The following is a 14,285-nucleotide window of genomic DNA, read 5'->3' on the forward strand; positions in this document are numbered from 1 at the left end:
AAGTGGTTTGCATTTTTTTGGATATTTGCCAGAAAAGTGTACTTCAAATGTTAGCTATAGAGCTATAGAACGCCAACAGTGTGTCCTCCGCTGGTTCCGTGCAGTGCTTTGGGTCATTTTCTGATGTCCAGCTACGTTAATTAACTAATAATCATTAGTAAGTGAGAAAAGCTGTGGCTGTAGATCCAAAGAACTTGAAAGTTCCTAATCTAATCAAGCAATTCTTTAGAATTGTTCTTTCGGTCTGACACATAAAGATTATTTGCATTATGACAATGTGCAGCCTCCCGGATTTCACAATCCGAGTTGGACCAGCTGCTCTCACTCCATTGTTCTTGGTGGACTCATGCACTGATCAGTGACAATCTTGGGTCTGGAGAACCCTCCAGCTTGGAAAAAACTTGTGTAGAGCCATTTAAAATGGCTTCAAAACTAGACAAATAGTGAAGGCTCAGATCTTTGTCTGTTCTTTTTATTTTTAAACTGAGAAGTCACAGGTAATTAAAAACAAAACAAAAACCCCACACCCCATAAAATAACAAAAAAAACCCACAAGCCCCTGATGTTAGTGTTCCAGAACACACATAATCACAGGATATGATTATATGCAAGTGCTTTTATTAAGAGCTCTGGGAATCAGGGGTCCAGACCTAAATCTGACTCCAACATGGCTATCAAGCTGAACATATTTTATATTCTATCGTTATATAACTTACATATTAATTATTAAAATTATATTGTTCTATTGTATACATTGACATGAGTTTCTCATGATCTTTCTTAGGTACCTGACCACAGTTTCTTATTATTATTCTTATGATTAAACAGTAATTATATTTAATTACTAAACAATCATCACATCTAACAATTATATAATTTATCATGTACTAGCTACACAGTTGCAGTTCTAGCAAGTGCAAGTTCTTCATGTGCTTAGGGTGTTTATTTTTCCAGGGCCTACTAAACTTATTTTTCCTTTTAACCCTAAATCCCCATGATTTTAAAACCCTTTTACTATCACTGACAGTTTCAGTATTTACCTTTCCTTTGGATGACATTTAGCCCTGTGCTTTCTGGATCTAGTAAGAATAGTTCTCTATCCCTTTGCTTTCTTAGGCTGCATATCAGTGCTTATGTAGGTGTGTGATCTAAATGGCCAGTCATGAAGAAAATGATTTCTTAGAAACATTTAATATTTGGACTGTTTGTCTACATTTCTCAGCAGAGGCAGCCACAGGATGGAGGCTGGTGAACTGCTCAAGAATTCTTCATTGCAGTGGCTACCCTTATAGCAGGGGCTCTCATGAATTACTGAGCTGAGCCTGCCCTTCTGAGCCCAAAATCACCTGCAGGTGCAAATGCCGGAAATGTTGTATCTAAGTAGTTGTTATTATTTCACACTTCTTGAATGGCCGAGAAACCTAGAACCTCAGATCCTCTTTTCCGTAGGAAGACAAGCACCAAAAACCAAACCAAACCAAAATAAAACATCAAAGGTCACTGGTGTTTGATTCCTTTCCACAGGAGGCCTGAGCACCAACGTGTCCCCATCCAGGCTTTGAATCTTGGCTTGTTGCCAGCCTTTTGTTCATCAGTCCACTGCCAGCCTGGACTCTGCATTTTGTCTTTGCATGGAATAGGGATTCTCCTCTTTTTCCTGGCAGATGGTTGTAAACACTCTGAATCCCATTTTTAAACCTTATTGGGTAACAGAGATGAAGATGGGAGCTTACACACCACAGGAGGAGGAAGAGTCCAGCAGTCTGGTTTGTGTGTGCATGTGGATGTTGCTCACTTTGCCACTACTCCCGCTGAATGTCTGTTGTCCTGCTCCCACAGTCACTCCTGCTCTTACTCACTGACAGTCTCTGGAGTTTTCCTGCCAGCTGATTCCCAGAGACTTGCCAGTATGTTGCCAAAACCATAAAGATAAATGAAACTCTCTGACACTGTTTTTGTAGTATTAGGGAGTAGGCATTAGTTTATTCTAGGGTGACGTGCTCCACCAAGATGCACATGACTTTCAAAACTTTTCAGTTTTTTATACATTTTTAGCAAATAATTTAATATTCATTTGTTATATATTACACCTTTTTTTTGCATCAATTATTATTCTATCTTCTATTGTGTATTGCTTTCTCACTTCTCATGCTAGTTAGTCCACATTTTTAGTTTTCTTATTATCTTTTTCCTAGACAGAGGGTCTCCAGAACAAGTTGAATCACTTTTGTTAGTCTCTTCTTTATCTTCTGGTTACTTCCACATGTCCTTGGAGGGCTATAAATTCTGGATTCCAGGTGTCCAGCCTTTAACTCCCAAGGGCTTTTTTTCAGTGAATCTTATCAGAGTTAGTTCAACTTAAAGTTTTTTGAGATCTAATAATCACACTCTAACAATAACAGTCAGTAAAAAAAACTTAGCTACGTGCTGGCTAAAATGGAAAATTGCATGGCTAAAGACTAATACACTACTTATGTTTGTTAAAACAATTAATCAAAAAGTTAATTAAAACCAATAATCAGGAAAGTTATCTCATTTCAAACAAGCAGGCAGGCAGGAGACCGTGGATGGTGCAGTGGGATCTGGGGCTGTCTCACTCTGTCTTACTGGACTAAAAACTGCTGCTTGTCTTTGGAGGCTTGAAACCTGAGTGCTGCGTGCTGCTAATCAGATTCCCAGGAGTGAGGGAGCCACAGAAGCAGGGGCTGCAGCACCACAGGGAATACAGGGAGCAGCACAGGGTGGTAAAATAAACTAGGCAACACCCTGGCATCCACCCCCAGGGAGCCCCATGGCAAAAGGATTTGAAATAGCAAAATGAAGGAAACATTTACATTTCAACTGGAAAGCAAAGGAGTTTCCATGCAACAGCAAGTTAAACCTGGGTCAGTCCCCAGGCTTGAAGGGTTTGCAGTTTCAAGCTTATGTTTCAGAATTCTTAGGAAGAAACTATAAAATCCCACAGGTTGGAGGAAGAATGATCCACCTTCATACTCCCCACCCACTGAGCAAGGGGCTGGGTTCTTTCCAAAGGGAAGAAAGTGAGTGCCTGTGTTTTTTCCAAATCAGTGCTGCATTTGGAACATGAAGGAAGCAAAGAAATTTGGGTTTAACTAACAAAAAACATATTATGAAATTTAATAAAACTTTTATTATATGGTTTACTTATAGTAAACTAGATAATAAAACATATTATAAAACATTATAAAAACACATTATAAAACATAACCAACCCAACCCCTCTTACATTCATTATTCAAAACACAATTACATAATTAAGTAGAAAAAAGAAAACAAATGTTGAAAAACAGGGCAGGCGAGATCTGGAATGTGGCACACGACTGTAGGTTTATGACAAAAGCAGATAGTAAAGCTTATTCAGTTCCCCATTCCATCTTTAAGTCCTGTTAGCCCCAAAATTCTTCTTTAAGTCTTGACAAACGATGTTTTCTTTTCCTGCAAGTGATGGCTTCTCACAGAAGTGTTCCTTCCTCTCATTGTGGCAGTCATCCTGGAAGTGAGAAAATAACCCAGGCATTTTAACTCCTTTATTTCTAATTCAATTGGTCAGTTCTACTTTTCTGAATTTCTGTCTGGTTTGAGTGTAACATTTTTTAATTTCATTATTTAATAAAGGCAAAAAGACCAAACATAGCAACGCCTAAACTCTTACATTTACTAATCAATAATCCTTGCCAATATACTAGATAGAAAAGCAATCTCATGAGTTTCCCTATCAAACTTTTTCTACCCCTAGTAAACCCCAAAACTGAGCTTTAATCTTGGGGAGGGACCCTTCCTCCGACAGGCCATGGCTTCTCATGTACATGTTCCTTCCTCTTGTTGTGTCAAACACCCTGGAATTTAGAAAAAATAAACCTCCATTCTTAATTCCTTTAATTCCATAAATGCTCTTAAACCTAGAAGTGTTTTTCTGACTTTTGTGAAATGTTGCTCGCTGTGGGTTTGCCAAAGTTTTCTTCTGAAAGTTGAGGCTTCAATAAGACCTTTGGGCTGTGAGGGGTGATCATCCTACTGCCCTCAGCCTTACTCAGGTGGCTTTGGAAGTTTTAAATCTGATTCAAGTCAAAAGCAGCAAGTTTCTAGCTGAAAGAGGAACAACTTTCATATGTCTCAAACATCCTGCAAAGAAACAAGGGGTATTCTTTGACTTCTCAAATGTATCTCCCTGTTTTTCTCCCTTGGAAGATGGCAGCTCCTCTTTAGGCTACAACAACCTGGAAATCAAAGAGTGTTTAATTATTGCCCTTCTTTTCAGAAAGGGGGAGAGCTAGAGGAAGAAAATAAGCTTGAAAACTCTCAACAGCCCAGGCAATTACAACATCCAGCACAAACACGGATCAGCCCATGCCAACTGTCCAAACACTGAACAGTTGAGAAAGAATTTGGATTTGGCCACAAGGGTGGGCTGTGAACACCAAGCTTGGAGGAAAACCCCTCTAATTTATACTGCACTAAGTGGTCAGATAAATAGATAAGTGTACAGATACACACCTGTATATAGTGTATAACTACTCACCTCCTCCCAGAGTGCAGCTCTGGCACTAAGTGGAGGAGTTCCTGGGCTCAGGTCCTAGAGCTGTGCTCACTGCAGCTACCTGGGATTGCTCTAAAAGCAGAGCACAGCCTGCAGCTCATACCTGGGGGTCTGCAGGATCCCATAGAGCTCTCCCTAGATGGCTGCATCAGTCGTGGTGGGTGCAGAGCTTAGAGAGGCTGTGGCTTTCTCCCCATCAGTTACTGCTGCTCCCTGGTCAAGCTGGCAAAGCTTCAGTGCCCTTTTTGTACACACTTCTGCATGATCTGATGTGCCAAAGCCTGTTTCCCTGCCCTGGATGCTGGTGCTGCCCAGGAACTTCTTATGGGGCTGGGGGGATGGACATTTGGCCCCCATTGCTCCTGAAACACTCAAGTCCTGTGAGCCACTGTTGTGCCAGCTGCAGGCTCCTGGCAGCTCTCTCAGCCTCCCCTGGGGATCCCCTGTTCAGGAAACTAGAGCAGCTCACCTCACCAGCCATTTGAAAAATCAGGCCTGTTGTGCTTTCCAGGAAAGTTAATATTTAGCTGCAAGTCTCCCAGGAGAGCAGCCTCCTCAGCAGTGACACCACCACTCCCCTCGCTCTGGTGCTTCTCTACGCCTGCACAGACTCAAGGTGGCCAGTCCCACCAGGCTGTGCAGTTCATGGCACGGCTACGATTCCCCTCAGGAGCAGCCCACGGCCAGTTTGGCTCTGATACAGGATGAATGGTCTGGTCCCAGGAAGAGGCAAGCATCCAGGGCTGGTCAGCTGCTGCTTGCTGCTACCAACTCCTTCTTCCAGGCCGCCAATGCTGAGGCTGCTTTGTGCTCTGCTGGGGCTCTGCTGGGGCTCAGAGCTGGCAGTGGCTGGGCCTGCTCTCACCTCATGTTCTTATTGACAGCTTTGCATCAGATGGGCCCTTTCAAAGTGCACTGACTGATCTTGCTGCTTTTTCATCTGAGTAAGATTCTCATCCAGGCAAAAAGATTGATATTAGTTGTACAAATCCTATGGCTGAAAGCTGAAACCCTCCAGAGCTACAGCAGAAAGCCTGCATCTCCACATAATATTCTGCCACACTCTTCATTCGTGTCTGGTTAGAAATGCAAATGTGCTTTCTTCCGTATCTAGGACCATAACTGGGAAAAAAAAACATCCAGTGGGCTGTATTCCATAAGCAGTGCAGTCTTGAGTTGAGGAAAGAAAGAGACCCTTCTCCAATCTCAAGCCATGCCAAAACCCCCTCATAAATGGGACTAAATTAGAGTGGGCTAAGTAGACAGAACTGCATATTGTTGTAAATAATGTATTACACCGTGGCTAAAAACAAACAGCAAGCAACTTTCTGTCTGCAAAAACAGACTTTCATCTACTTATAAGCTCTTCAAGAGAAAATTACGAAACAGTCCCTTTTGTGCTTATGCACAGACACTGAAATAGAACTTCCTTTCAGGCTACAAGGCTGGCTCCTATTGCAGCAGGCAAAGTTCATGGCTTGCTCCATGATTTTGAAATGCTTGAAATGTCAGAGGTTACTTTGTCACTCACCGAAGCACGGGCTTTTCTGTATCCATGTGCGACTTCACCTGTAATGGGCAAAGGAAAATAAAAGAGATGTTGTTAGAAAACTGCCTCTTGTGGGGAATCCCACAAAATGAGTCAACCTAAATAAAGAGCATTCTTCTTCCAGGATATCCCTCCAGTACCAATGATTCTTTTACATAGCAAGCAAGAAAACAGAACAATATACTAGGTTGTTCTTTTACTCAACCCATTGTAAAGTCAGACCATCAAATCTTTTAATCACAGAATTTAGAAAATAAGTTGCTTTACTTCAGTTCTGGAGATAACTGCAGAGTCTTTAGACAGACTTCTCAGAAGCTCTGCCAGTCTGCATTTTGGAAGTCATCTTTGTTGAACTATCAGCTGAAGAAATTAGAGACCCACTGCCACAGGCCAACACATGCACAGAAAAGAACCCCTGCAAGTTCAATTACAAAAGCTGCCCACACCCCATGAGAAAGCTACAGACATCCCCTTTTTGGCTGAAGCTGTTGACATGAGCTTTACCAAAGTCTTAGTATTTTAATGGCATTTTAATTTCAAAATCAACTCAGTTACTAAGGGATAGCATGAACAACACATTGATACAAAAGCCAGATCAGATGCACCTAGGAAAAAAACTCTACTTACTTGCTAAGTGAGTCACCAGCCAGACTTTGTCTGGGCAAGAGTAGAAAGTATAGGCCAGTGGAAAAAAAATACTAACTGCAGCAAAGATTTGCTTGAACATTTCTCGTGGTGCTAGGCAAGAGTTTTGCAGATTGTGCACTGAAAAGTGAAAATATGGGATCCCCAGGGCCAAGGGGCAGACTATCAGCTGAGAACCCTTGGATCAGGAGAACCCTCTTACAACAAGCACATCAAAGGGGTGCTCTTGTCAGTCAGGCTTTCCATGCACCATAGCAACATTGTTTGCAGTAGCATGGCAAGGCCACTTTCTGCTGACATCACAGTAGCAGTCGTTCTTAGTTTGCAACTGTATGCAACCTTCTGGAAAGCTAATTTAAAAAACCCATTTCTGAAAGGATCCAAGAGTACAACACTCCAAACAAGTATGCCCTGTATGCCAATCTGAACACTGAGAAGAAACAAGGACATGAAGGAACAAAAGTGAACATAACCTTTGGTCACTAATGCTACCAACTGAGAATTGGAATGCTTTTCTCATCTTTATTAGTTCTGAAAACAAGCAACAAAGAAAAGTCACCATTTCGGTGACATTTAGGAACCAGAAGCAGAAACAGAATTCACTTCAGGAGTATTCCACAAGATGGAGTGGTTTCAGGTTACTTCTTGCCCACTTCGATGTTGAACTTTGCTCGGACCTATTTTGGAGCCTGACCTCCATTTTTTGCAGCAAGATGTACCCCCTGACATACAGCCCCACGTTTCTGATTGCCAACTCATTCTTTGGAATCTTAACATTTGAAAACATCCAGGACTGCTGGATTCTGCTCCAGTTTTGTTCTGTTGGAGCTCTGTAGCAGCCTGGCCCACTGGCCCGGAATGCCCTGCAGATGTTAAGCCCAAAGGGAGAGGGTTTAGAATAGTTAAAGGCTGCAGCCTCACAGATCATTACCAAGATCTCATGCTACCTTGTAAGATGACTTGCAGGCATTTTGGTCATCTGCTTCATGCCCAGACTGGCTGGAGAGCCATGGGTGTTTCCATGGCAAGCAGTGGTCCTGCAGGAAGCAGGAACAGCAGGTAAAGGGAAATGGAATCCTCCTTTTGGTGATTCCTATTTTACAGACATTGAAGTTCAGAGTTAGGATTCTTTCAAACCTACTGTAGTATACAGGGATAAAAGCAGTGGAGTCACTTGCACTTTATCCTAAAAATTCAGTGGAGTAAAAGAGCAGGGTCCAGAATCCCAGTGCTGTTGAAGCCCTTTGAGTGGATGTTCCACAGTGGATGTTCTTGATTAATTGTACCATTGTGAATTATTGTGCTCTTTCATTGGAATTATTGTGCTGTTTGGAATAACTGTACTATTTTGAAGATGGCTGTGATTTCGAGTCATGTATCTTGCCCTACAGCTGTGAAGTGTGAGTGGAAAACGTCTATTTAAACAGGAAGTGAGCTCAGTTTTGTAAAAGCAAGGATAAGGAAATAATGCACTAAGGATTCCTACTCTGGGCTCTTCCTGAATTCAGGAAAGGAAGTCAGCATAGTAGCTCTTATCATAATCATTATTTTATGTAGTGAAGAACCACTTCCAAACTGCCTTAAGAGTCATTTGCAAAGGACTTTGAGCACCTCAGACAGCCTATGCTTAGTGATATCTCTCATCCCCTCCTTTACGTAATGTAAATGCTCTCTAAGTACTTACTAGCTTTTTTATAGTGTGGTGCTCAAAACTGCCCCCAGGACTCGAGGTGAAGCTGCTCCAGTGCAGAGGAGAGCAGGACAATCCCCTCCCTTACCCAGCTGGCGATGCTGTGCCCTCACATTCAACTTGCCATCAACCCCCCATGTCCCTTTCCACAGCACTTCTTTCCAGCCTCTCATTCCCCAGTTTGTTCATACATCCAGGATTGTCCCATGCCAGATATAAAATCTGGCACTTGTGTTTGTTAAATTTCATACATTTTGTTTTTAAATGTTTTCATTTTAAATGTAATTGTTTTGGTGGTTGTTTGTTTTTTGGTTTTTTTTTTTGGTTGGTTGGTTGGCTGGGTTGTTTTTTGTTTGGTTGGGTTTTTGGGTGTTTGTTTTTTGTTTGTTTTTTTTTTTAATTTGTGGGAGGAGAGTTTTGTTGCCTTTTTATTTCTTTGTTTTTCACAGGAAACAGGACCTGGTCTTCCAAGATTTTTAACTTTTCAAGACTGACATGTGAAATAATAACAACTATTAGCTACAACATTTCAAACACTTGGGTCTTGATTATATTTCAGTTCTGTGGTTTACATTCTGCTTTCCCAAACAATCCCTACAGATTCACTCAGGACTGCCAGATAGCACCAATAAAGATTATTGGACAGTTCCTGTGACTGCAGTTCAGTGCCATGTAGAGCAAACCATGTCATTTGTAAACTAGCTGGGGATCCTTTGAGTTGAAAAGCAAGGTGTGAATTGAAAATATTTATGTTTATTTCTGTAAACAGACTGGATATGTATCCATTGTAAAATTCGCACTGTCAACACCAAGACCAGCAGTTATTTTAATATTGTCCCTTTACTTTTCAGTGTGTAGAAGACTTTGCATATTTTCAGGAAGCCTGTTTTTATCAAAGATTGCATCAACTTACACCAAATATCCCCCCAGTCTGCCAATCTCCAACATACATGCTAGAGGAAGTTGTGAAAAAACTTCCAGGCACCTGTAACAAACAGATGTGCTCTAGTTGTTTCAGCTCCTAACACAATTAAATTTTACAGGAGCAGCAATTAATTTAGACTTCAGGCACCTGTATGCTTTTGTAAAATCTGTCAATTAACAAAACTAGGATATTGAATTCTTATCTTTTAAGAACTGTCTCTGGCGCTCTAAATCAGCTGACAACCTGACTTGGAATATCAAAACCACAGCCCTACCATGTCAGACCAAAGGTTCACTGAACTCTGTTCTATATCAAGCTCTGCATTATATCTCCATCACTGTCCAAAACGAGATGCTAATAAAATACTAAAGAGGCTAAAAATGATCAAGAAGGTCGGCTATGATGATATTAGAGGTCCAGTTGTATAGTCAGGGTATTAAATAGACTGGTGTTTGCATGTACTGTGATACCAGATTTTGGTTTGAGGGCTGCCATTAAGACTCCAAACCCTGTTGCAGCCCACTAGACAGAGACGTAAGTGGAGACTCAGCTTGATGCTCAACCTAATTATCAATAAAACAATGGCATCAATGACAAAAGAGATCAAACCCTCAAAGAGTGGAACTGGAGCTCATAGCCATTTCTTTTAAGGTTTAGCTGAATCTGACCTGAGTCTTGCCTGGTCCCTTGGCTTAAGTTTAGTCAGAAATATTCCCTGTCAGTGTAGCAAACTAAAATGAGCAAGATAAGCTAATGAAAAAGCCCCAGTAAAACCCAAAGAAAGAAGCTGTGAAGTCAGAAACAGTCATGTAAATATTCCTGGCTAATGACAACCAAAAAAGAACCAAATTCCTCTGAGAAATGCAGAGAGTCAGAAGATGGACACCCAGGAAGATCAAGGCTTAACCCACTCCGAGGGACGGTGAGCAGTACCTCTTACCTGCACTGTGCTGGTGAGCACATTAATGCTCAGCCCAGCAGCAGCTTACTCCCAGCTGTTCACTCTGTGCCTTAGCTAGCAGGTAGGATCATGATCTTAAACATGGCCATAAACTGTGTATACTCCTGCTTTCCAGTAACTATATGTGGTCAAGGATACACATTAAAAGTGACCTGAAGAGCTGAGTTTTTTAAACACAAAGCATTCCTGCTCTTACACCTTTCCCACCCTGCAAAACACACACACAGCTCATTCCTGTTTATCTTACAAAATCCAGCTAACAGCCTCATTAAGTTCCTTGCTGATTCCAAGTAATGTTTCTGCTGCAATGGCTCCAGTCAGCACCATGCAACAGATTTGAAAGAGGGCACAAAGAACTTGACTCTTTTTGTTAAAAAAGCACTATTCTCAAACAAGCAAGTGATACTAGCTTTTTTTTTTCTTTTTTGGAGTGTGAGGGGTGGCCAAGGAGGGTAGGTGGGGGTGTGTGTGGTAGGGTGAGTGAGCAGGGAATGTGGCCATTTCATTGCTGCAGGAAATAAAGAGTTGTGATATGTGAGACCCCAACAGTGCCATTACTTCGATTTGCTTTCAGGATGCAGGCTGCAGCCTTGGATACGCTTCAGTCTAAACTCTTTACACTGTCAAAGCTGGACTTATGCCATAGCTCCTTGTCTGGGCTTGTCTGCATTGAACCGATATCCCAGATACAAGCGCTGCCAACGAGGCAGTCCGACTACCAAAGCTTTACCAGCAGCCCGCACAGACCTACCGCGGCCACCACCTCAGCATAAGCCAGCCTGCGGAATTCCTCATGAATCGCCTGCACGGAAAAGACTCAAAACTCTCCTTTTGCCGGATGCTCCCCGTCCACCGCCGTCCCTTGAAGCTTCAGCACCGCGGACAGCGGCGTTGGGCGCGGGGGTCCCGGCGGGGTCCTGGTGCCCGCCCGCCCCAGGGCGCGCCCCGGCCGGACCAGCAAACTGCAGCCTGATATCCCACTTCTCCTTCGTGTCTGGAAAGAATCCCCTCCTCTCCCAAGCAGTTCTGTTCCTCAGTGCTCTCTGCTTCGCTCTCCTTTTGTGCCCTTACAATGAGATCCGGAAGTATTGCAAAGATGGCTTCAAAAGCTGTGAACGGGAATTTGCCCCTGTAATTCTTTGTTGTTGTCTTCCTGTCTCTACCTGTATTTTCTTCTTGATTTTTCGTGCAGGGAAGTCACTTTCAGCACAAAGTAGCAAGTTAGGTTAAAAATGCCTCGCTCTCCAGTGATGCTGCTCAATCAGGAAAGTCCTTCCATAAGCATGAGAAGAAGGGATTGGAAATAAAAAGTATTAGCCTTTTTATTTGTCTCCCCATTTTCATCAGTTTCCCTGTGTAGAAAGTTCTACATAATATTCATTTGCAAAAGGAGGATACTCAAAATTGAAGTAGTAAAAGTATTAGTGAAGTACAGTATTAGTGAAGTGGGACTGACAAACAGGCACAAAATTTTAAGAAATGCAAGGCAATTTGATGCCCCAACATAAAGCCAAATTAGACACAGGCACTGTATTTGCATCTTTATCTGTATGATCCTGTGTGTGGGTTTTATTTCTTCATGGCATCACCAGCAGGCTCAAAATATGGGATTTCCACATAATCCCTTCAGGCATCTACAGTTCCCTCCTACACAGGCCCTGCTCAAACAGCCAAAGCATAACATAAAATTTGTTCCCAAGCTGGACCATCTCAGACAGGCACATGACAAATACTCAGTTTTGATGAATCACGAGTTAAAAGCTGCCTTACAATCACAAGGCCAATGTAACAGCAATGCCAATACTATCATAGATGTTTGCCTCCATTCCTGGTTCATCCACTAAAACAATGGGTTCCTCCCATAGATGCCACGTGAGGTAAGGCTCAGGCTCCCTAACAGGAGGCAGGCAGGATTTTGAAGAACAGTTTTCAATAATAGTCAGAGAGTTGGAAGACCAAAAGAATGGATAAGATTCACTGAAGGACATTTTCTTTTTGAAGTGTAAATGCCTAACACTTCCCAGCCTACATGTGACTGATTTTAGACATGGTCACCCACAACCCACCTGCGAATACTGATCACAAATTGGTAGCAGCTGCCATTCACAGAATGAGGTGAGAGAGCAATATGCTTTCTTATGGAAATAAGCATAAAAATAGCTTTGCCACCTGTATTCACATACAGCCAAAGTGGGGCTGAAGTCTGTTGAATTACAGAGGGTCGCTCTTACTGTACTGCTCTGGTAAGAGGCTCTGAAAAGGGAGAAGTGGAAACCATTGAGGAACAGTCACATAAATGTACAGTTCTGGAGGCTTGCAGGGGAAAATTCAGACTTGCTTGTACTTCCAGTAGCTTTAAGCTGCATTGTGTTGAATGTGGACGAGGACAAATTGTATAAGCCTTGCCAAGGCTTTCACACTGGCAGTTTCTCAACAGCTTTGTCACCGTTGGTACCCAAAGCAGTGAGCTTGGTTATGCCCATATGGGCTGGAACAGCAGCTCTGGATAGCAGGGAGGGAATTTTCAAGGAAATAATGTGACTCCTACTTTGGCAACCTGTACATATATGAGAAAAACAGATGTAAGCTAACCAATGTAATTATTTAAGATTTCAGGATAGCTTATGCCTTGATTTTTTTGATAGCAGAAGACCAAGAAGTAGCATCTCTTGGTGCTTTTACTCCTAAAAAAAGCTAGAAGCAACAGAGAAATGACATGGCTTTAAAACATATAATATACAACACTGTGCTTGGGAACAAAAACAGAGGAAAAATACACTAGGTTGAGCCTTTAGAGCATAAGAAAGCAAGAGCATCTTGGAAAAAATGCAATGCTAATTAGAAAACAAATCTCACGGTTCAAGGAGTCTAGCTCTGATTTGCTATAAATAGAAAGAATTTTTGATCTATAGTAGTATATGTTTTGTTACTCAGCTTTAGTCAGTGGTGAAGAGAGAGAATTAGGACTTCTACTCTTATTTTGTAACCCATTTGAATGGTTTTTCATGAAGGAAGTACTGAGCAGCTAACTGAATCTCAAGGAGACCACGTCCTAACTACAGTCCTGGAAAATGATGTTCCAGTAGAAAGCATGAGTTATCCTGACATGTTTTTCTTTCTGGAAAACAGCTGCTTCCTGAAGCTTCCAGAAATCCCAGGGAGGATGGGCCAAAATAATGGTTTTAACTAAAGCATTATAAGAGTGGGCTTTCTATGGCCCCACAAGCTCCCCTGCTCTTGACTCCCATGCAGCAGTCTGAGATGGAAAAGCTGTGCCATGCTGTGCCAGCTATACACAGCAGTTTTTATTAGGAAGTTTTTCCACTGATGTAATCTGGAACAGACCATAGCAAGCCAGATCAGTCTTAAATCCCTTGCATCGTGATCCTGGATAAAAAAATGGGCTCTTTACAGGCGACAGCCTGGAAGACCTGTGCTTTCACATGTCAGCTGAAAACTGTATGCAAGATACTTACCTTTGTCTAGTGGAGTACTCTACCACACAGGATAGATGTCCAAAGGGCAACAGCCCCATCCTCCAGCCAGAATCTGTTCCTGCTCCTAATCCTATCCACTTCCAGTTCTCACCTTGCCTCAGAAAGTTCTCAGCTTCCTGCTGAGTCTTACGCACAAACCAAAATTCCTGACCTGCACTATGGCCTCAAGCCTCAACAATATTGCAACAGTTTCCAATGCCAAGAGCCAATGCATTTGCTGCAATTCTGCAGCAAATGACCCCTGCAGTATTCCCAGAATGAGGAACTGGGAGATCTCAACTTCCCAGGCTCTTCACTCCAACGTGCTCTTTGACACTGACATCTTGTGACCAATTGTGCATATGACAACTCACTTACTCTGATGGAACTGGGACCCCAATTTCAAGGGGATTGATCATCCCATGTTATATCCCCTTGTTTTTTTCCTGTAGGATCATTGGATCTCTTCACAGGCCAAAGG

At 42.3% G+C, this 14,285-nt stretch overlaps 1 long non-coding RNA gene across 1 annotated transcript; it reads right to left on the reverse strand.

The window, feature by feature from the left end:
• Positions 1–3,128: 3,128 nt before the first annotated feature.
• LOC140682650 (uncharacterized) lies at positions 3,129–11,463 on the reverse strand. The gene is made up of 4 exons (XR_012054635.1): positions 11,080–11,463; positions 7,700–7,845; positions 6,090–6,127; positions 3,129–3,511 (listed from the first exon to the last, which is right to left on the reverse strand). It is a non-coding gene; the product is annotated as an uncharacterized lncRNA (long non-coding RNA).
• Positions 11,464–14,285: the final 2,822 nt, after the last annotated feature.

This window comes from Taeniopygia guttata, chromosome 2, assembly GCF_048771995.1.
Source record: "Taeniopygia guttata chromosome 2, bTaeGut7.mat, whole genome shotgun sequence".
NCBI lineage: Eukaryota > Metazoa > Chordata > Aves > Passeriformes > Estrildidae > Taeniopygia > Taeniopygia guttata.